This window comes from Pinus tabuliformis, chromosome 7, assembly GCF_031772625.1.
Source record: "Pinus tabuliformis cultivar Carrire ecotype Pingquan chromosome 7, CPIR1, whole genome shotgun sequence".
NCBI lineage: Eukaryota > Viridiplantae > Streptophyta > Pinopsida > Pinales > Pinaceae > Pinus > Pinus tabuliformis.
This window is the reverse complement of record NC_142293.1, coordinates 910,130,556-910,151,797: the sequence shown is the minus strand read 5'-3', so window position 1 is coordinate 910,151,797 and position 21,242 is coordinate 910,130,556. Positions and strand designations below refer to the sequence as shown.

The 21,242-nt window shown below is 34.9% G+C and overlaps 1 pseudogene; it reads right to left on the bottom strand.

Annotated features, from left to right (window-relative positions):
- Nucleotides 1-489: 489 nt before the first annotated feature.
- Nucleotides 490-5,643, bottom strand: LOC149250595 (putative mannitol dehydrogenase; annotated as a pseudogene).
- Nucleotides 5,644-21,242: the final 15,599 nt, after the last annotated feature.

The window sequence follows — 21,242 nt, the reverse complement described above, 5'->3', positions numbered from 1 at the left end:
ATGGCTTTCCTTGTATAATTTGAATAGATGCAAAGAAGGAAATGCGAACCTTCACAATGTGGCATGTTCCAAAGGGTAAAGGGCAAATGCTTTAGCTCAAGAAACAAAAGGGAGTTTGAAACATAATATTCCAAAACAGTTAAGAGTTATTAAATGCCAAACATGAAAAAAAACACCTCCCAACTCAAAAAGGTCATGAACAAGTATGGCAATTTATTCCTTCCCAAAGAACCGTCTCTGAAATCCTCTGAAATCCTTCAGAACCAGAAATGAAGATTCAAGCAACGGAAGTGTCTTTCTACCCGAAATGTAAACAAAATTGACCTCAGCTATCCTCCACCGTACTATAACTAAACTAAAATGAAATTGAATCAAATGTTTTGTGCAATCTCATCCATGTTGGAAAACTATTAGGAAGTCGTTGAAGACGCAAAAGGAAATTAACTGCACAGAAAGTCAAAGTCTAGCAAGCGTCCATCACTTTTGGCATCAGCTCAAAAATCCGCTCAGAATTCCTGCATGCAGCACAAGGCTTCTTAGGTCTTTATATTTAACTTCTGATACATACAACGAATCTAGAAACCCTGCAAGTAAAACAACCGAGAACTCTGGACTTCACAATCCTCCGTGAACCTGCGTACTGGTTTTCCTGGGAAAACACTGCAAATAACACTTAAAACCATGATGAACTTGCTTCTTTCAATAGATAAGAGTAGTGGCGCAACTTTCAAGCCACGTTATTGCATAAACCAACCGCCCACGATAAAAAGACGCAACATCATGGCATAAAACAACAACCCACGTAGTGACTTAACTTTAAAGCCATATCATTCCATAAACAACGCATATCATTCCATAAACAATGCAGGATAATTAAATCATGTGACAGATGTCAATTCTGGACGAAAATGCAAAGGGAACTGATTCGAAAGAAAGGGTATCAACTTCTCATTGTCCCAAAAGAACAAAGGGAGGCTTATATACTTATGAAGTTAGGAATGGTTGAATTTGTAAGAATGATTAAAAAGTAAAGGTATTTTTCAAAAACATATTAAAAATTGAAAATAATGAATATTGGAAAGCATATAACATCTACAGTCTATATATATATGTATTAAAATCTCAATTGTATTGTCACTTTGGGTATTGGTTAATTTTTACACAAACATATGCTTCCACAATTGTAACTCTTCTCCAACATTGATTCATTTTCTTCGTGAAACCTGCCACATTAGTGCAGTGTAATAGGAAATATTGTAAAGAAAGGTTGAGAAATCTTTCTTTATATATAAATATATATTCTTAAAATGTTTTGAATTGATTTAAAAATGAGCAGTTTGTATCAAATCTACTGTGCTTGTCCCAAGTAAGATACAATTTTGATATTTCATTTACTTAATTATTCATAAATCTTTTTAATATTTCTACTCGTTATTTGTTCACAATGGACAATGCAGACCATTGTTGCTGTGAACTTTGCATGGTCTTTCCATAAATTTGACCGCACCAAAAATGGGATCCATAGATTTAGAGAAGCCCACTCTTGAATAAACTCCATTTCTAATTTTTCATTTTTTAATTCTGGTAGTGACATGTAGCATCTTTCCTTCAGGTTGGCATCTCCTCACATATCACCTTAAGAGGGATTGATAGAGTCGGAAGTTCAACAATTGTTTTTGTGGAATTCTGAATTAGGCTCTTAAATATATTAAATTATAATTTTTATAAACCACTGCCATTGTACATAATTGAATTAAATGTAAACTTTATAAACCACATACATGTTATTAGTAAGTAATCTTAAAAGTAACATGTTAAGAGTGACATGGTTCATAAAATGACTTAATCAATGTAAAAACAAATTATTAATGTTTAAAACACTGGTGGATCCATATCCAAATTTAAATTTGAAATCTGGTAACTGATACACACACACATCAACGGGATTTAGCTCAGGTGGTTGGCATAAATGTTGATAACAAGTTAGTAAGTAATCTTAAAAGTAACATGTTAAGAGTGACATGGTTCATAAAATGACTTAATGTAATGTAAAAACAAATTATTGATGTTTAAAACACCCGTGGATCTATATCCAAATTTAAATGTGAAATCTGGTAACTTATACACACACACACACACATCAACCAGATTTAGCTCAGGTGTTTGGAATAAATGTTGTTAACTTGTTATCGCCCCCAAATAGGTTCAATCCCTGCATGTGATGTATTGAGTTCATAATGAATATTTTTTGTAATGGCTTCTAGCCTTAATGTATGAGCAATCCTCTAAGGACCGAAACATTTATATTCCTCATATGGAATATAAAGAGATTTCTTATGGAAAAAATTATTTTCCTGTTCACTCTTCAACCAGCAAACAAGCAATTCAAAATTAGTGATGAAAGGAATATCTTTCTTTTTATTTTTACATGATCATTAACCAAATAAGAACAACATGAGTAAACAAATATCTATTACAAAATAAATTCAACAATAGAATTGAAAGAAACGCTATTGTAGGAGGTCCTGTTTCACCTAGCAGTCCAGCATCTTCCAGCTTTCATAACAACAACTCCTATTCCAAGCAAATGTGGGGAACAAGAGGACTATGCTATTGCCCTAATTCCCTTGCACCTTCATTTAAAAAAATTACATCTTCCTTCACACACACACACACATATATATATATATATATATATATATATATATATATATATAACTACATCTTCCTACATTTAATTCTTAAAATATATAATAAATTTAACAAAATTAACTCATCTAAAAACATAAAATAACTACTAAATTAACCAATCCATAAATGTAAAATAACTACAAATTAACAACGGAATTTTCTCATTGATGTTGGGAATCGGTGAAATCATGTTCACAATGTTTGGTACAAACCAAAGAGATAGTTGAGTTGGTGTTAGTTATCTTGCATAGAGCAGTCACTCATTTGAATCCAAAGGTTATAAAGCTCTTTGTTAAATATTTTCAAAGTTTCATGATATCATTGTTGTAATACTTATACTTACCATTTATTGCTCTTATACAAAAAGAAATTATTGGTCTTATACAAAAAGAAATTTATATGCGTAGGTATACATAAATGAGTCAATCATAGATAATGAATGGTGTGCCTTACAATTGCAACCATGATTGTGCCCTCGTTGGGAATTTTGAATGGCTCCCTCTACCAAATCTAATATCCTTTCTACCTTACTATCTGCTTCATCATATTTACTTAAATCAGCATCACTATTGTACAAGAACAGTCCTTGCCTTGGGTGGTTGCTCATCAACGAAGACAGAAAGGAAGGAGCGTTGTGGGTTTGGGCATGGGAAGTTCCATGAAAATCCACTGCATTACCATCCAGAGTATTGAGGTCTCTGGCATCACCATCATCATCAAAAGGGGCAGGCATGCTTAGGTCGAATAGTTCCACTCTTGCAGGCAGTTGTTGTAGCTTAGGGGTCTCCTTGTTGCCATAACTAGTAATTATAGTATCTGAAGCTCCGCTACCCCAATGGCGTCTCTTTTGACCACCCAAACCCTGACCTGAAGAAAAACCATTTTTACAAATTGAGCATTCATGTATCCTTAGAATCTTCTTACCTAAAATAGCAGTAGACTCAATTGTCCTCGTTCCATCTTTGGCTTTGGCACCAGAAATGTTAGTCCTCTCCTTTGCAAGAGACTTGTGGAAATTTCCAGGTAGCTGAGAGCCCAATCCAGTACCGAGCTCGTTAGCTATGTCTTCTTCTAGGCTCTCATTCTCATAAATAAATTAATTACACAAAATTAAACTAGAACATAATTATGCAAACTTTATTAACCAAATTGTTCAAGCTCTCGGGCATCTATTACATTCTACGAGTTACAGTTCCTAGTTTCTCACATCCTCATTCGGCCATAAACCTACTCTTTTATGAGAGCTAAAAGCTTCTCACCAACTATAACACATTTCCTGAGTTTCCTTCACTCCTCCAATCAAACTCCCCACAACAAATCGATGGGTTGAACACACCAAAATTAAAATTAAATCCTAGCTTCCATGTGATTAACACCCAAATTCTTGTTCAAGAAAACATTAGAGAAATCCAAAATTTAGAGATAGCATATCTGCCTAAGCTGTGGATGCCTTTGACACTCTCAGTTTGATTGAAATATAATTTTGTTCATATCTTTTATCTACAAGACAAAAGGGCATGGAGGACTTACCCATAACAACAGTCGGAGCAGCAAATTGCACAGGCTTTTCTGGCAAACCATCTATGACCAACTTACCATTCACCTTTAGCAAATTAAGGAGGGGCTTCACAGCATGATTAGCAAAGATTGTGTTAATAATATATTCTACAGACTTGACTGCAGCCTGCATCTATTTCTCATCTTTGCTGATGACAAAGTGATCTACTCCTAAAATTTCTCTCACTTCCTTTTCCTTGCTAGGCGATGTACTTATCACCGTCACTTGCAACCCAAAAGCTTTTCCAAAGTTGACAGCCATGTGTCCCAAACCGCCAAGCCCCACCATGCCCAGGCTCTTTCCAGGCTCCGTCATCTGGAAATATTTCATGGGGCTGTACATCGTTATTCCCGCACATAGAAAATTTGGTGCAGCGGCATCCAAGGGAAGATTCTCTGGTACCTTCACCACAAAACTACTTACAACCCACAAACCACCCAAATTATTAAAACCCTATTTAACCAATATAAAGAAAAAGTATTAATGCCATTTGTCTCCGGTTTTATATAAAAGAGACAAACCACCCATCTCGGCAAGGCCTGCCGGAAATTGGCGTAATTAAATTTTCCGAGGTTTTGAGTCAATTGGGAGATTCCCGAAACTCGTTGATCCCATTCCAAACATGAACAAGATTATATGGACAGAAAAGAAAGCCTTTTATGGCGAGTTTAGCCCATATGCCCTAAAACAAAAATGGTTGCATGAGTTGGGATAATGATTAATTACCTCTGGTTACAAACCATCAAGTATGAGTAACCTCCAAAAGTGACAGAACCATCAACATCGGTGCTACCATACGTCCAAATGACCACCTCACAATACTGTTCTTGGCCTTTGCTACAAGAATCGTAATGATGGCAACTTCCAACCATACAGGCCACGCCCACACAATCTCCAGAAGAAAAATTCTTCACTTCTGAACCAACTTCAACTACTATACCTACTATTTCATGGTTGCAAAAATAGAATTGCGAGTAAATTAAAATTGAGCATGAACTTCTAGGCATATACTCTTTCTGTCTTGCTAGTTGATGTGAAGCAGTGTTGAAGATCATGAAGACATTACCCAGGAACCATTGTGTATTGGGAAGCTTTCCATTCATTACCAATTTTATGTAGATCAGTGTGATAGATTCCGCAGTATACGATCTTGAAAGTAACATCATGCGGCCCAGTTTCCCTTTCAAGGCAATTTAAATGTAAGTTTTTTTCAAACGGGTATCAATAGAAGCAAACAATTTAAATGTAAGTTTTCTGCAAATGGGTATCAATAAAAGCAGTTATGAGAGTAAAGCGAGGAGAAACTTGTGAGTGGAATTGAAGGGCGAGAGAATTCCTGACTCGTCTCTAGCAGCCCATCCTTGAACATTAGGCTGACGTACTTCCTTAACCATCTTCTTTTCTTCACAACACTCATAAATAAATTTGATTCACTTAGAAGGAGCAGCTAAGTAGAGGAATATAAAGAACAGATTTGAGGAGACAACAGGTGTTGGGATGGGTATTTAAAAGGTCAAGTATGGCAGGATATAGCAGGATGACCACTGAATAATCGAGAGCTAAATTCATAGTTAGGCAGCAAGGCAGGTCGTGCACAGTAGAAACCGGAAACATTATTGTAGCAGGTTGTGGAAGGACATCATTTCCTTGTGCAGGAAACAATTTAGCAGCACCTCCAGAACTATTCATAAGGTGCCTGAGGACTTACTATTTGTGTTCATGAGATCTCGAGACGATTATGGGTTCTTGTATTTTGAAATTTCATTGCGAGATGTTTATTTAAATTTTAGTTCTATTGACCATGACACAATGCCTGTAGCACTCTCATGGTTTGTTTGGCTTCTCCTTCAACATCCCCACATCAAATATCAAATCGTGGAGGAGATTTATAGAATTTTAGAAGGAAGAAAGTAATTAGAAGGTAATAAGGATCCAACAATTTCAGTAAACAGGAGTTGAAACAAATATATTATGCACATGCCTATCTCTCCAAGGGGTTGAGCCTCTACCCACCTATTCCCATATAAATGAAACAATTCTCGAAGGACGTGGTGTTGCCATAGGACACAATAGTTAACAAAGGTACGATCATATTTTAAATCATTTACGTGATGGGACAGATGGAAAGCATATGGGGGATAGTAGAATTTATAAGTAAGCTAAGTAAGCACCAAGGGATTCGTATAGCATAATTGATAATTACATGATCAAGAATGGATTTTGTAGAGGAAACATTAAGACTACCTTGTACAGAAAGGTAAATGAGCATGGACATATTTTGATTGTTTGCTTGTATGTAATGAGCATGGATAGATTTTTATTGTTTATTTGTATGTGGATGACATGATTTATACCGGTGATCTCAAGTTAGATTAATTTAAATCAGCCATGAAGAAAAAATTGAAATCACAGATCTTGGTCCTATGAAATATTTTCATGGCATAGAAGTTGAAAAATTCGAGAAGGGAATTTTTATTTCTCAAAATAGATATGCTAAATATTTGTTGAAAACATTGAGGATGGAAAATTGTAAACCTACCCCTACACCAGGGATAAAGTTAAGGATGATGAAGGATCAAATTTCAATCCAACTCTAATCAAATATTGGTTGGCAACCTCACGTATCTCACAGCTACAAGACCCGATATTATGCAAGGATTTAGTTTGATTTCCAAGTTTATGGAGACTCCAAAAGACTCAAATTGGAGAGCGGGAAAAATAATTCTAATATACATAGTAGGAACTAAAAATTGTAGCATAATGTATGCAAGGACAAAGAAGAAGGATTTAATTGCATATATAGATAGTGATTTGCACACAATATTGATGATATGAGGAACTCTTTTGGTTATGTCTTCCATCTTAGTTCAGGTGTGATTTCATGGGAATATAAGAAGCATCCTATTGTGACACTTTCGTTTTCAGGAGTAGGATATGTAGTAGCAACATCAACAACATGTCAAGCAGTGTGGTTAAGAACAATATTGGATGGACTCAAGCAGAAACAACAAGGATCAACAACAATATATTGTGAAAACACCTCAAGCATTGCACTATCCAATAATAGTGTGTTTTATCAGAAGAACAAGTATATTGATACTAGATAAAATTTTGTTAGATAACTTCTAAGCAATGGAGAAGTTTACTTGCTGCCTTGCAAATCGACTGATCAATTGGCTCATATATTTACTAAGTCATGATCGAAGGATCTATTTGAGTTTCACAGAGGAAACTTGGGTGTTGTAATCCTGGCTAAGACATAGACCAACAAACATGTTTGAGTTGTCATGAGTTATGTCTTAGTTTAGCTGTTGTAATTAAGGGGAGTGTTAAAAATTTCTAATTACTCCTGCATGGAGAGTTATCAAAGATTAGAGAGTCAATTAACTAAATCAAGTTGAGTCAAGTTGAGTTAAGTCTTATTTTAGTTAAAGCAGAATCTAGAGTGTGGTTGCATGTCAAAGTTATTTTGAGAGAGTCACTAGTTTTAAAGGTTAAATACAGTACAACGGGTTCATTATAATTTTGTGTGATCAATAGAAGAGCCGCAACTTGTGTTATTGTGTGTGTGAAATTTGTACCTATCCTCCTCTGCCTTTCCAACAAGTACTACACAAACAAAATTTATATTCATTAATCATTATCACATACACATCCACAAAGTTGTGCTCTTGGTTTTCGCCCACAACACTGATTAAACGTGGAATCATCAAACTAACTTGGCTTGAATTTTTTCTAGCTAATGCTTTATGCAAACTCAGACTAGACTTCCAATATTGGACTTACTATTTCTAACGCCAACCATTTTATCCACAACATTGCGTCGATTGTCTCCTCTACAAGCCTAGCCTCTTGAGGAAAATTAGAAATGCTTAATACTAATTAATGCTTGCCAAAAGCCAGGGAAGAAGAACAGTGCTTGCCAAAAGCCAAGGAAGAAGAACAGCAACAACAACTGGCAGACCAAAGAAACTATTAACTCTGAGGCCAAGAGTGACATAAAAGAATGGGAAAAAGCAATAAAAATATCTTCAAGAATGACATAAAAGAATGGGCAAAAGTAGTAAAAAATATCCTTCCATGTGTATATTTGGAAAAAGCAATCACATGTCAAATCAACGATTGAAAGTGTCTCACTTGATCCAACGGAGGAGGGTAAAAGTGTTGACAATTGTTGATGCATAGGAAAGGCCTATTGGCCTAATTAAATATATAATATGTGGATAGTGTGTCTCGAAAATAGTAAAAGCAACTGATGTTTTGATATGAAAATATTGTATATTGAAACTAATAACAAAGGGTTGTGAAAATCACATGATTATAATCCCATACAATTTCATTAAATTAAGGGGAATTATTATATAATTTTTATTTAATTCTTTAAATATTAGTTAATAAATATATGCATGTCATTATTTAATTCTTTAAATATTAGTTAATAAATATATGGATGTGATTGCTAAAAGGATAGTTTTAATTAGTTATTAAAATATGGAGTATTTATATTCATATAAGAGGTGGGTGAGGGAATCAATCTAATTATTTATGATAGCACAAGCTTATTACTGGAGAAAATGAGAGAAATCATCTGATTTTCAATGGAGGTGGTACAACATTCTTAGGAAGATGTATAATAGCTTTTATAGTAGCAAGAAGGGACGAAAAGAGAGAACTGTTATGAAAGAAAGATGGGAGGCCATGATTTTATTTCAAAAATAACCCATAGAAGATAGTAATTAAGCTAAGAAGTAAGTTGGTATCCACGAGAGAAGTTATGGATAAGAAAATATCCAAGAGAGTGTGTAGAGGATATGTGAGTGATCTTGTAGTAGTTAGAGTTCTTAGAGAACGTATTTAAGAAATTCCTTATCAATATTATATTGGAGCCAAGGAACATGTTAGTGTTTGTCTTTTCCAATGCTCCTTTTCCTGGAGAGACAAATGTAGAAATGCAACAGTGGATCATTAAATTCTTCTATTTTTCTTGAAACCCACGATATATATAATTATGCAATTTCCCCAATGATCCTTGTTTCACAGTTTTCACATCGAACAAGCACTTTTCCACACCCACTCTTTTATTTCTTTGGAAAAATTTAACCCAAACTTTCAAAGAAGCAGTCTATGTAATAGATCTAACAATAATCCTTGACATCCCTCAATGGAGAGTCTCTAGCCTCTATATAGGCTTCAAACGTATGATACCATGGGTAATAACCATTGGTCTCTCAATATCATATATCCAACACAATGGGCTTATCACATTATTTCCTAACTACTAGTGATCCCTTACATTATGTTAGTTAACCACTTTATTTTTTAACTATGACCCATTTATTTATTATCCTTATATCTCATTATTATTTTGGGTACCTCCTTGTGTACTCCAGTTTATCCCCCCTAGGTATACTACATTGCACCCCCCTTAAACATGTTTCATTCTCGAAACTTGAGAAGAACACAAATAATAAGATCTACTCAAAAGAGTAGTCCACTGGTACCATGCACGTGCATCTAGCCATCCCAATGAAATGTGAACACTCGATCTAGTAGGTGCCTCACTCGCTTGAGATGGAAGCTGGTTATGGCGGTTCCTCTTTGTTGATGTGTTGTGGTTGGATCATCGCACTTCCCTATCTATTTCCCAGGGGTTGGTTGTTGCCCTTGTTGCTAGTTTGTTGCCACCTTGTTGCTTGTTTCCTTGTTTTTTCATGTGGGTGGTGATATATTGAACCTTTAAATGATGGAATATATTTCGTTAGTTCCTATACTATTGGTGCCAAAGTGGTGTTTGGTGCCTTTTTTGGCACCTCCATTATCAGTGTCTGAGTTGTGTCTAGTGCTTTCTCATAGTTTGCACTGATTCGTGTATGGAGAGATTAGGTAGAGTTGTACTGCAAGATAGTATTGTTATAGCCTATGAGTCCAGAAAGTTAAAAATCCACAAAAGGAACTATGATGTATATGATTTAGAGTTAGTTTCTGTCTTACAATTATGTTTAGTCAACAATATTTCAATGTGAGACAAGCTATATGGATGGCATTCCTTAGTGAATTTGAATTCGACATAAAATGTATAAAGGGAAAAGAAAACAAGATAGCAGATGCCTTGAGTATACATGCATACAATATCATGGAAGTGGTAGTTAGCAACAGTAAGACAGATTTCATAGAGAAGATTCAAAACTCTATAATTAATGACCCAAAATATCTAGAAATACAACATAAATTACAAAAAATTCACATTCCTGGTTATACATAAAGCTCTGAAAAATTATTGTTATATAGGAAGATATTGTATGTCCCCAATATATCTTCTCTGAAACATATGATACTTTATTAGTATAATAAGAGACCACACACATGACATCGCGGGTACCAAAAGATGATCATGGCATTAAGGAAAAAATTATTTTAGCCCGCTATGAAGAAAGAAGTGGGATAATACTTGTCAAAATTTTTAGACTGTCAATAGGTAAAAGTAAAACATGAACACACTGCTGGGGTATTGAACCCACTACCTATTCTAGAATGGAAGTGGGAAATAATCTCCCTAGATTTTTTTATCATTGTATTACCGATGACTAAAAGGAAACATGACTCCATTATGGTGGTGGTATATACATTAATCAAGGAAGCCCATTTCATACTAGTGCAATCTACTTATGGTACCTCACGGACCGCCAATATTTTTATGAAGGAAATTTTACGATTTCACGGGATACCTAAAATGATAGTGTCAAATAGAGATTCCAAATTCACCTCAAATTTTTGGAAGTCATTTTTTGGGGGCATGGGTACTAAATTAAATTTTAGTATGACATCCATCCTCAAATGGATGGAAAAATTGAAAGAAACAATCAAATTTTAGAAGACATGCTTTGAATGTATGTTGTGGACAAGCCTAGAAAATGGGAAGATTATCTGCATTGAGCTGAGTTCGCTTGCAGTAACATTTATCACACATCTATAAAATTGAGCCCTTTCGAAGCGTTGTATGGTAGAAAATTCCATACACCATGCAATTGGAGTCAACTAGAGGATACGATGATTCTAGGGTGGGAGACATTTCAAGAAACTAGTAGACAATGTGAAGAATTCAACATAATATTAAAACAACACAAGATCGACAAAAGACTTATGGAGATAGGAAAAGAACATAAAGAGAATTCAAAGTTGGGGATCATATGTATTTGAGGGTAAAACCAAGGAAAAGTACACTGAGGACGGGAACCTGTCCAAAATTAGCACCACAACATTGTGGACCATTTGAATATTTGGATCGTGTTGGACCAATAACTTATCAATTAGAATTACCCAGTGCCATTAAAGTTCATAATGTATTTCATTTTTCTTTACTTAAGAAATATATACATGATAGTTCTCACATTATTGATTGGAAAATGCTATAAGTGGAAACAGAAGGCGACTTCCTGGTAGAACCTCTCTGTATTCTAGACAGGAAAGAGATCTATCTTCGGAATCGAGTCATCATTTGGGTTAAAGTGCAATGGAACCACTTTACTACGGAGGAGGCTACCTAGGAGCAGGAAGATGATATGCAGAAGAACTATCCACTATTATTCCAGAAAGAAGAAACTGGGAATTAAACACTGAGGATGTTGTAGCTAAAAGGGGGGAAAGATGTGACATCCCTTAGTTTTTGGTAATAATTAGTATTCTTTATTTTTGAAACAATTAGTATTGATCAAACTATGATTAGTTGGAATGGTATTTCCATGACTTGGATACAAGTGGTTATGAAATAATTAAATTTTATTATAAATAAATTGGAATGGAAACTACTTGATTGAGACACTTGAGTAAAGAGATAATTATGAATCTCAATCTTAGGTAAGATTGAGACAAATATTCCATGGGAAATAGGCATTTCCAATGTGTGAGCATTTAATGGATGGAAGAACAAGATCCATTAAATTGTCTAGTTGGAGAAAGATGTTAAATATATGGAACAATAAATAATTGTTGGAGATAAATGTAGGCTTTAGCAACAAAAATCTTTCCATAATGGTGGGACGTCGCTAATAGAAAAAAATATTTTGGAAGAAAAGCTAGAAATATACCTATTGAGAGGATGAAGGATTTTTCGAAGCTATGAGGGTTCTGACTACCAATTGGTCTAAGCTCAGGGGGGAACTGATGGTCAGTTCATGGTTGGGTGGAATAGTGTACTCATTCAGTGATTCTTCCTTATTCTGGTTAGAAATTGTGCATGCTTAATTCTGTTGGTAAATAAATAAATACATTTTCATTCTTAAAATATGTGTAAGAATTAATGTATTAAATATGTTGTACTAGAATTATGCTTTTGTACAGCTCAGTGGTCAAAATGACTATAGGATAAAGAAATTCCAAATTTATCTTGTGGGCGGATTTATGATTTTATCTCTGTAAATAAGCACTGTGCAAAGGAAAAGATAATGATAATTGAGTCCATGGGGTTAAAATAGATTACACTCAGAATATCTAGAGCTCAAACCTCTTCTAATTCCTTTTTAAAATTGAAGGCAACTCAATCAAGCCAAATTGTTACCTAAAGAGAAGGGTAAGTACCCATAGGAAGCTGAAGAATGAAAACAAAACAAAATCTCTGATGCAAGTAGATAGTCATTATAGCATAGAAAATTAATTTATGTCTTTTAATAAGTAAATAGAATCACATTATTGGTAGCGTGATCAAGGTAAGAATGAATTATGAATTAGTAACAAATGAGACCTTTCAGTTTATCAAATGCATAGAAGATGGGGAATGTAGAAGAATCAAAGCACCAGTAGTCCCCATTCTAATAAACATATTTATTATGAATACACCTAGTGTTTTAACAAGCTTTGAATAGAGGTGCGTGGACTTGATAGCTAATTTTTACAAATTGGTTAAGCTTAGAGCCATACATTAATTAAGCCCAATGAATAGGAGAAACTCAGACTTGTTTATTAATTCAGATCATTAAGAAATGACAATGGAACTTGTTCCAACATAAGGGAAGAAATACATATCTACAACTCAACACCAAATAATCTTTCCTAGTTCAGTATATGTAACTGTGAATATATTTTAACCTGGGTAAGAGAAGGAAACTACAATCATAAATGATATTGAAACCATAGAACACTAAAATTATATTATAAATCATTCCATGTAAATAAAACATCAAGATAAGGCCTATAGGCCATTGAAAGTATATATATAAGCTTGAAGTTTACCTGACTATCAAACAAAATATAAAATAGAAATGTCCAGCTAGATAGCCATAACGTAAGATCTTGAGTAGATTTTATCAAATTACATACGAATGGTATTAACTTCATCCTAGTATTATGGAGACATAAGATTTAGAGGATAGGATATCCATTGAAGGAACACCCTATAGAACACAATATAGTTGGTATGAACCATACTATTCTAGAAACAAAATAGGAAAAAAAGAAACCCAGTAGCACGAACAAGATTCCATCAACGACTCTACCAAATAGGAACAATTGTGGTATTTGGTAACTCTTAGGAATAAAGGGAAAATTCCACTGAATTGAGAAACCAGATAACTTGTTAGTCATTGTTGATCCTATACTTCTACTCAACGAGACAAGAAGGGAGTGGTCGTGAGTGTACCTACAGAAAACAAACATTGAAATCAGTATTTAGTGCGTAGCTGAGAATAACAATAGGGTACATTAGCAAAGGTGTTTTGAGATAGCTAGAAAACTACTAATCAATATTACCTTATTTTTTATAGTTGAATAATTTTCTCCCTCATGTGCTTGCTACAAAAGGAATGAAAATTGTATTTGGGAACGAAAAATCATGCATAACAAAAACTAGGTGAAATCAGTTATAAATCGTATATATATTTAGGAAGAAAAGCAGGCACCTGTGAAGGTGTGGGAAAATGAACAATGAAGTCTCTATCAAGTGACCAAAACCCTGCTTGCCGAAAATACTCTACAGGGGGGCATAGAAGCGATAATAGGTCACCATAGGAGTCATACTGGCATACGAGGGAATAGGAAAAGGAAAAGTAAATACTTATCATTATACCTGGAGGAATAAGCGTAGGATAATACTCTAACAGTATAGAGCCTGATAGGAACCAGGGAAACTTGTAAAAGACCATAAGGATATCATTTCCTGATGTGGTTGTGACATATGGTAACCAATCGAAGAAACCAACAAAACCCACGACCCTTTGTTCCTCTGAAATGAGAACTAAGTAAACAAGCATTCAAATCTTACTAGAATAAGGAAATGCACAATTAGGGAAAAAGAAATGACAAAGAGTAAGTGGCCATTATAATAGAATCCCAATGAATTATAAAAATAAACAAAGCAAAACAAAATTCCTGCTCTGCAAATTGCAAAGGAAAGCAATATTTTAGCTTACATGGATTACTAAGGTTGCAACTGTATGTTTTGGTGGTAAATCTAATATAAGACACATAATTAGACATAAACCTTTAATGGAGCGAACAAAGTAAAAACTAGTGAAAACGAGGAGAAATGGTGACAATGCTATTCAAGTCAAGGATAAACCAAACCATTACTACCTATTTGAGAACAAGTTACCTGGATATGGTGGAAATGATTCTGTTGTCATGGCCCAAACTATGGTCTTGCTGCTATCCTCCAAGAGGTTGGTGCCAAACTTACAAGAACAATGATCGGACCTTACCCTAGGAAGAAAATCATCCAATGGGAAACTGGTTTAGTAATGGCATGTTTTAGCATAGGATGAGGGTTTTCCATGATGTAGGATGTATGTTTATTTCCCTGAGGGAAACTAGGCATAGGACAGGGATAGATGAGACTGCCAAATGCCAAAGGAAAAGGAAAGGGTTAATGCAATTAGGGTTTGATGGATGAGAAACCACCATTGGATTCCATCGCTACATCTCAGTCATGCATTTAACTGAAGGTCAGTGCCTCCATGTGACTTGCACATGACATATATTAATTTGGAAGGACGAGATTGGTTCACTAATTGGTTTGGCGTACCAATCTTTATAACCATTGTCATAGCATCACATTGATTGTAAATAAGGAGTAATAAGATTTTACTTTGGGTCAAAACATTAATCATACATGTAACCATACATAAGCTCTCAAATCATCTTCGATGTTCCTTTTTATATCAATGCATAAGTAAAATAAAATGTGGGTAAGTATACTCCACGGGGTTAGGGAACCTAGGGAATTAATTACCGAGTTAGGGTAATACTAATAAGTTAAGGGTTGTATTGGGAAATAAAAAAAAGGTAAAGAAACATATGTGGTCGTCGTAGTTGAAAAGGTGGTGGATTACCTCATCGTACATTGTTACAATTATAGAGCATAAAAGTAGAATATATAATCTATGGACAGAGGTAGTGGACTCCAGTAATAACATAAGAACCAATCATCATTAATTCTATTGAATTTAGTCGTTGAACTATTCTTAGTAATGATATATTATGAGTATGAGACGTAGAGAAAAAGATGGTTTACAATGCATTAATAAAAGTACAAGGAAGGGTTTGTGACAACTTCCATTCTCTTATTTTCTTTGCTTACTTAAGGAAAGTGCGAGAAGAATTCAGGTAAGTGGTCATCTACATTCATGGTTACACTGGATTTTTTCTATTACCTTATCTAGTAGATGTTTCCAGTACATTTGAGTAGGTAGGTGTAAGGAATAACCTCAGCACCCAAAGCATTCTTTTTAGTTTGAGTTTGTAGTAGAGTTTTCAACTCTTAGTGTACAATTTAGTTTTAAGTTTTAAGAATGGATTTGGTTCATATTGAGGATTAGAACACACTGTTAGTTTAGTTACAATTTGGTTTTCACTCCCAACTTTAGCTGAGGGAGGTAATTTCAGTATGAGTTTTAGTTTTCAATTGGCTTCAATTGGAGAAGGTCACAGATTAGAGCATATTGGAGTTGGACTTCATTTACCAATGGTTTAGGCTACTAGTCTACTGTGTTCCTACCACCTCATAGGGAGCATGTGATCCCCATTAGAGCCAATTTTGTTGTCTTATAATATCGGGATCATAGTGTTTCTATATTGTTATTCATTTCGTGGTGTTCTGTAAAATTTTGCTTATGGTTTCATGAGTATCATAGTTAAAGTGTCATTGTAAATATTTGCGTCAAAAAGGGTTAGGTCATGGGGAAATTGATTATCATCAATTAGTAGTCGGTGTTAGTTCAATCATGTCATTTAGTTGCAAAGTCAGTTAGTATCATATCAACTTTATGATTACGAAAGTACCCTTGCATTTCATCTCACTTACATAATTTAATATCCACCATCATATGAGGAAGAAGGCTTTGTGTTGCATAAGAATTCAAAATTGTATGATAAAACACTCATTTTCTCTCATCGAAAGTCTAGTTTGAGATTTGGAGAAATTTCAAGGTGAAATAAATCATTGAGAAGGCCAAAGGAGAGGTTGTAGGTCGATTTCAAGCAGTCACTCTGAATTTGTTGCACAAGTGATCTACTGCTATGCAACCGTTGCATAAGTGGTGAAACGGCCTCGGGATTTTGAGTAACAGTTTTTCTCTCTTCTATTCAATTTTAAATGTTTCATGAATATTTTTGAACACCCTCCAACTAGTCTCAGAATTTGCAGAAGACCCGAAGTACACCAACCTTGGATGTGCATTCACATTTGCTGTGCAAGTTGCATAGTCCCTCATTTTGGTGAACTGTGGAAAATTTGTAATTTTGAAAGATTTATAAGGTTTTATAAGGAGTTTTTATTTGGTAAGAGTTCTCCTCAGCCATTTTGAAACAGAAAGGCAATCATAAGCTTGAAATGTTGGACTTGCTATGAAATTGTTGCACAAGTGGAAATCAATCATCTAGGAGGTCTTTAAGCTTTAGAGATACTAATTCAATATTTCTACCATAAAAAATACATTTAAATCCTACCCATTTCATCCATTATTCCAGAGGAGGTGCAAAACCATATAAAGCATGGAGGGCTACTTGGACTTGTTATGAATTTGCTGCAAAACCTGACTATTTTTTTCATCATTTTCAAAAGTTGGTTCCGACCAAATGGCGTTGAATTTGGGAAAAACAAAAGAATGGTTTTTTTAAGAAAGACCAAAAGAACACAAAAATCCTTAAGCTTCTTCATATGATTCATACATTGGAATATTAAAATTCATCTTTGCAGCCTAGTTTTCATGTTTTGTCATTTCCTATTTTAGTTATCATGTTTAGGTTCAGATTGTGAGGAGCTGCAGAATAATTTTTTGAAACTTAGAGAGGTTTCTCAAAAGGAAACAGTAATATATAAAAAACTCCTTTTTGTTGTAACATAGTTTAGGATTTAGGAGATATGAGCTAGTTTTTTATCCCTAGTTTTCCAGAAATTCATTCCCTGTTTTGTAGTAGACATGTTGCGAATGAGCTACGAAACCGCAAAGTCATATTTTTGAGCGAGTTATCTTAGTAAAAACATGATGCAATTTTTTTTAGGTGTTATTAATTGTGATAAAACATTTGGAAACTCATAAGATTGAATTGGGGCTAATGAATTAATTTAAATGCTTAGAAAATAATTTGTTTAAATGAGTCCCTAGTTTTTAACCGTTAGTTCTATTTTCCTTGCAGAAGTTAGGAACAAAATTCCTAATGAGGAATTCAACCCATGAAGGTGGGAAATGACTTTTTTGACTCAATATTATTATGTACATATAACAGAAAATGAGTTGGTCAGTGTGAAGAAGCTAGTTTACAAATTTTGCATTTTTTTGTCATTTTCTCAATTGAATAAAAGAAGGGAGAAGGTGTTTTGACATGGATTCTTGTGTCAGATGTGTATTGGTATGTGTATTGTCTTTGTTATTAGTGGTTCTTATGTTTCCATGGTGTCAAAAGAATTCTTCATTCTCATCTTAAAGGAGTTTTGCAGAATTAACTTTGTGCTGTGTTTTATATTAACTAAACATTCATGTGTTTCCTTTTATTCTAATGGAAATTTGAATTGATATATAGTTTGATCCTCTTATTGTCACCTTTTGATGTTGAACTCATCGACACACTACAATGAATCTTGGTTACTTATCAGCATAGCTTCCTATCCTACCCTTGCTCAAAATATCATTGTTATCCCTTATTCACTTGAATCATTAACTATATTGAGCCTATTTGAAGTGGATCTTCCTTCTTTAACCTACCTTCAAACAACAAATTGAAATTACCTTTTTGTATCCTCGTAGCCAACCTAAGATCAAGAATTATTTCAGTCACTTGATTGACTGAGTGAAACCCTAGTGAGAGAGCCCTCTCCAAGGCTAGTAGGGTTGGATCCTAGCCTAAAAGTGGTTTGTGATTACCTCTAGAATTTCTCACCTCAACCTAGTGAAATTTATAGAGTGCTAATAGAACCGTTTACAAATTTCAAAGGTTACATGTAATCAAAGGTATAAAAAACTTCATGTTCCAAAATATGTAATGAAAGGTTTAAAAAACTTCATGTTCCAAAATCAAAAGGTCTCGGCATTTTGTCTTGAGTGATACTAAAGTTTTTTCCTCTTTTCTCCACTTCACAAAATACATCGCATTCATTAATCTGAACTTTAAAACATATTCTGGGTGACAGTGGAATAAGGAAAAGACTAAATAGCTGCTGCTAGGCAAATTCGGAAGCGTTGGAAATATTTCTTCAAAAAAATTCTACGAACATTGCACATTTACAATATTTTAGAGTACCAATTTCTCAATTTAGTTTTAAATTACCTTTTAAAAAATCTTTTTGTAAGAATGTGTTGGAAGTGTTCTTATCGTATGTTTGGATATATGTATGTTTTAATTTAGATGGTCAGCTGTCGTCAAATTTGAACACCAACCAAACATCGATATTGAAGCTTAGTCGGCCCTCTAGGGATTTCAACATAAATCCACAACCCTCCCAAAACACAACTAAAACTTCTCATTCTAAATCTTTTCTTGGATACCTTCCTTTATGTCCCTTCGAATATCTTCTGCAAAGTGAAATTGTAGGTTACCTAGATATTGGGCAGATGAAACACATGCCTCGTTAGGCATCCGCCCATGCCGTTTCAAACTCTCCAAACTGTAAAAGGAAATGAAGGAAATCTTTGGGCCTCTGCCCCGGAACTCATCTGAAAATATTATGATTATTTTTCCCTATAATCTCTTTATTTAACTCTGCCGACCTCTGCAACACTATGCATCTTCATATTAGACTGACAGAGATTCTGAGTTGCTACCTACCAGAAGTCAGCATTCGATAGGAATTCATTGCCGACCTCCACGTTACATTTTTTGGCATGTGACGCAGTTTTGGGTGTTTATAAATTCCGCCATCTTCACCTCAGCATTCATCCAACTCGACTAGTGTTCCGCTACTGCAAACTCATAGCTCATATTCTTCATTTTGTGAATCGCTGAGCCACAGCTGAGCATTTGAGAGAGTCGAAACTGTAAAAGGAAATGAAGGAAATCTTTGGGCCTCTGCCCCGGAACTCATCTGAAAATATTATGATTATTTTTCCCTATAATCTCTTTATTTAACTCTGCCGACCTCTGCAACACTATGCATCTTCATATTAGACTGACAGAGATTCTGAGTTGCTACCTACCAGAAGTCAGCATTCGATAGGAATTCATTGCCGACCTCCACGTTACATTTATCGGCATGTGACGCAGTTTTGGGTGTTTATAAATTCCGCCATCTTCACCTCAGCATTCATCCAACTCGACTAGTGTTGCATTCATCCAACTCGACTAGTGTTGCGCTACTGCAAACTCATAGCTCATATTCTTCATTTTGTGAATCGCTGAGCATTTGAGAGAGTCGAAGATCGAAAGAATGGAAGCTAAGCGTGGCAGTTTTACTGTTGGGCAAATCGAATTGAGGAACTTTTGCCCGACCGACTTGGAAGACCTGTACGAATGGGCTTGTGACGAAGAATTGATCAAGTTCATGACATGGAAGCTTTTAAATCCGAGAAACGAGTTTCTGCTGAAGGTGTTGATTCCTCATCCATGATTCAAGGCTATATGTTTCAGAGGGAAGCCTGTTGGTCACGTCATGCTCAAACAAGGAACCGATATTCACAACTGCCGAGCTGAGATGGGTTATGCCATCGCTAGAAGATACTGGGGGATGGGCTTCACCACCGAAGCGGTGACAACGGCACTTAAAATGGGATTCAAAGAATTGCAGGGAGTGAAGAGAATTGAAGCTCTTGTGCTCCCTGAAAACGTGGCCTCGGCGCGAGTTCTGGAGAAGGCCGGATTTGTTAAGGAAACTTTCCTTCGTAACTACGTCCACCTGAAAGGAGCCGTTAGACACTGTCTACTCTTTAGCTATGTTTTTTAGACATCAGTAACAGTAGCTTGCATGATACTACAGTTATATAATAAACATTCATCAAATATATTATAATGGTTTTAGTAAGTAATCTTAAAAGTAACATGTTAAGAGTGACCTGGTTCATAAAATGACTTAATGTAATGTAAAAACACATTATTAATGTTTAAAATACCGGTGGATCCATATCTAAATTTAAATCTGAAATCTGGTAACATATACACACATCAACCGGATTTAGTTCAGGTGGTTAGCATAAATGTTGATAATGGATTTAGCTGAGGTGGTTGGCATAAATGTTGATAACAAGTTAGTAAGTAATCTTAAAAGTAACATGTTAAGAGTGACATGGTTCATAAAATGACTTAATGTTATGTAAAAACAAATTATTAATGTTTAAAACACCGGTGGATCCATATCCAAATTTAAATCTGAAATCTGGTAACTTATACACACACACATCAACCAGATTTAGCTCAGGTGGTTGGCATAAATGTTGTTAACTTGTTATCGCCCCCAAATAGGTTCAATCCCTGCATGTGATGTATTGAGTTCATAACGACTATTTCTTGTAATGGCTTCTAGCCTTAATGTATGAGCAATCCCTCAAGGACCGAAACATTTATATATATTCCTCATATG